Source organism: Monodon monoceros, unplaced genomic scaffold, assembly GCF_005190385.1.
Source record: "Monodon monoceros isolate NGI ecotype Baffin Bay Population unplaced genomic scaffold, NGI_Narwhal_1 Super_Scaffold_6, whole genome shotgun sequence".
Taxonomy (NCBI): domain Eukaryota; kingdom Metazoa; phylum Chordata; class Mammalia; order Artiodactyla; family Monodontidae; genus Monodon; species Monodon monoceros.
Genome location: NW_021703783.1, coordinates 9,530,380 through 9,533,935, shown reverse-complemented (window position 1 = coordinate 9,533,935; position 3,556 = coordinate 9,530,380). Strand labels below are relative to the sequence as shown.

The 3,556-nt window shown below is 42.0% G+C and overlaps 1 non-coding gene across 1 annotated transcript; it reads right to left on the bottom strand.

Annotated features, from left to right (window-relative positions):
• Positions 1-2,897: 2,897 nt before the first annotated feature.
• Positions 2,898-2,970, bottom strand: TRNAG-CCC. The gene has a single exon. It is a non-coding gene; the product is annotated as a tRNA-Gly (tRNA).
• Positions 2,971-3,556: the final 586 nt, after the last annotated feature.

The window sequence follows — 3,556 nt, the reverse complement described above, 5'->3', positions numbered from 1 at the left end:
CACAATACCTAAAATTACTCTCCGAATAGCATCTGTACTCCTTAAAATACAAGGCCTGGGACCCTCTGTCTCCTTCTCTCTCACCCATTGGTGCTTCCTCCACACTCACCTACTCGCCATGGCTCACGTTGGTCATCATGGGGGCTGTTTCCTCTGTCTGGAGCTCTCTTACCCCTCATTTCACATAGCTTCCCTCAGCTTAGACATCTCTCCCTCTTGAAACGTCTTCTCTGACCCCCTCACTGGTGTACACACAAAATATTTGCTGTTTTCATTACCTGCTTACCCTCTACTCACCCCCAGTCTATAAGCAACTTGAATACAGGTGATGGGCCCTAAGCCTCATGTGATGTGATATTGTAATAGGGAAGAACCTTTATGTTCTATTACAAGTTAATCACTAAAGGGATGTTGCCTATAAGCTTAAATTACATAAAATGGCCCATCTCTTGGAACCCTGCCTCCCAGGTAATGAACTTTAAGCTAAGATACCTTTGTTTAGCTTGCAAGAAACATACTAACCAGGCCCACATCTGAACGGCTGCAGGAAGAGTCTGGCAGGCACCAGGACTTTACCTCCACCCCTTTTGTATAAAGCCTGAATTCTAACTTGGGGAAGATGTTTCTTTGGGACACTTGTCCGCCATCTTCTTGGTCTGCTGGTTTCCAGATAAAGTCGCTATTACTTGCCCCAACATCTCGTCTCTCAATTTATTGGCCTGTCATGCGGCGAGCAGTATGAGCTTGGACCTGGTAACAATAGCTCAAGCACAGGCATGGTGGCTGGCACAAAATAGATGCTCATAAAAAGTCATTAGAAAGGACTTCCCTGGTGGCGCAGTGGTTAAGACTCCACCTGCTAATGCAGAGGATGTGGGTTCGAGCCCTGGTCCGGGAAGATCCCACATGCCACGGAGCAACTAAGCCCGTGCACCACAACTACTGAGCCTGCACTCTAGAGCCCACGAGCTGCAACTACTGAGCCCACAATGAAGAGAAACCCCCGCTCGACACAGCTAGAGAAAGCCCGCGTGCAGCAACGAAGACCCAACGCAGCCAAAAATAAATAAATAAAATTTTTAAAAAAGTCATTAGAAGAATGAACAAGCCCATGAGTGAGTTAATGCCAACAACATATTTCTAGGGAGAGATTCTAGGAGTAAATAAATGGGCTACTTTAATGTGTAAGACCTAACATTCGAATTTAACATAATACTTTGCACGCTGATAATTAAGGTATAAAAGTCCTTTAAAATTCGTAGTACTCTTCGTCTAAGCAGTCTTACTTAACTTTTGGTGTGGTTTATACCATCATGTTGCTTTCAAAACTCTAACTCAGCCCAGACCAAATGATCACAAAAATCAGTTTTTCCATTATGTAAATATACCCACAGGGAAGAGGAAACATTTATTAAGCTTAAAGAGATCAAGACACTTGCCCAAGATCATAGCAAACATCCAACTCAAGTCAGAGGGTGAGCAAGTGCTCATTTGATGAGACTAGTATTTTTCAAGCTTCTTTTTCATCCCAACCCAGCATCAGAAATACATTTTACCTTTCAATCCAGAACGAGCGCTCACACACACACGTAACACATGTTTTATGAAAAGGTATTTCCCATTACTACCAATGGTAAAGTGAAAGCAGAGTAGGGGAGAGAGGGAGGGATGAAGAGGTGGAGCACAGGGGATTTTTCGAGCAGTGAAACGATACATATGATCCTGTAATGATGGATACATGTAAATTCCATAGAATTTACAACACAAAGAACAAATGTAAACCTCAGAAACAATAGACTTCAGGTAATAATAATGTATCGATATTAGTTCATCAATAGCAACAAACGTACCATATACCATTTCAAGGTGTTAATAACAGGGGAAACTGGAGTAGGAGGCGGGGAAGGGGGAGGATGGGAACTCTGGATTTTACACTCCACTTTTCTGTAAACCTAAAACTGCTTTTATTTTATTTTATTTTTGCGGTACGCGGGCCTCTCACTGCTGTGGCCTCTCCCGTTGCGGAGCACAGGCTCCGGACGCGCAGGCTCAGCGGCCATGGCTCACGGGCCCAGCCGCTCCACGGCATGTGGGATCTTCCTGGACCGGGGCACGAACCCGTGTCCCCTGAATCGGCAGGCGGATTCTCAACCACTGCGCCACCAGGGAAGCCCTAAAACTGCTTTTTCTAAAAAGTCTGTTAGGGACTTCCCTGGTGGTCCTGTGGTTGAGACTCCGTGCTTCCACTGCAGGAGGCGTGGGTTCAATCCCTGGTGGAGGAATTAAGATCCCACACGCTGTGCAGCATGGCCAAAATAAATAAATAAATAATAAAAAGTCATTTAAAAAAGCATAGCAGAGACAACATTGCATAGTATTTTATTTATATAGAATATAAAAACTTTAAATAACACAGAAACAAAAATTTAGACATGATTTTTATTTAGTGAACAAATGTGCTCACCTGCTTGTAAATTCATTCTATGGACTACCAGAGGAGAAAGCAGTGTGTACATCTGGTACACTGTTGGACCTGGTTCTTTCCCTTTTTAAATCCAACCAAAATTGAAAACCCTAAAAATTCACCCAGATAGGTTGTTGTGATTAGTAATATAGTAATACTCTCTATTTAGCACTGGAAATTTTTCTTTAATCTTAATCCACATGATAAACATAATGTCTTTTTATCATTCTTCAGTATAAGAATTAATGCAATCATTTATTCTCTTCATTGTTCAAGTTTAATTCAATTATTGATTCACAGTTTTGAAAAGCAAATGGATCTTTTTTTTTAATATTTATTTATTTATTTGGTTGTGCCAGGCCTTAGTGGCGGCATTCAGGCTCCTTAGTTGTGGCATTAGAACTCTTAGTTGCGACATGCATGTGGGATCTAGTTCCCTGGCCAGGGATCGAACCTGGGCCCCCTGCATTGGGAGTGCGGAGTCTTAACCACTGCACCACCAGGGAAGTCCCTCAAATGGATCTTTTATTCAAACATTTTTCTTTCAAGCTTCATATTTTCCTCGAAAAAGTAATGATTGTGACCTTGAGAGAAAAGCAAAATGTAACAATGCATATCTCTAACTTTATTTCATTCAAACTGACTTTATAACCTTCCATTCTATGTGTTACAATTATGTTGGGAACATACAGCAGCTAGAATTACCTTCTTTATAAGGAAAATTTAAAGACTTTGGAATGAACTTCCTTTTGATGGAATGCTGGTGCCTCTGAGATTACCTGATCCTATAAAGATGTGTGCCTTTGGCTTCGACTAGGCTATTTTAGAACTCTATAGAAATAAACTTTAACTTGTAGAAAACTCATAGCAATGCAAGTAAGTCTTGCATTTGACATGTACATAAATCCTGTTTAGCGAAGGTTTAACTGAACCGCTGGAACAAGAGGATCCATTTCCCAACTGGCTTTTCCATTCCCATGTCTGGTGCTTTGGCCACGATGGCTGGAAGGCTGGGCTCAGCTGGTGCTGTTGACCACAGAACCTACATGTGGTCTCTTGTGTGGCTTGGGATTCTAAGAACAAAGCAACTGT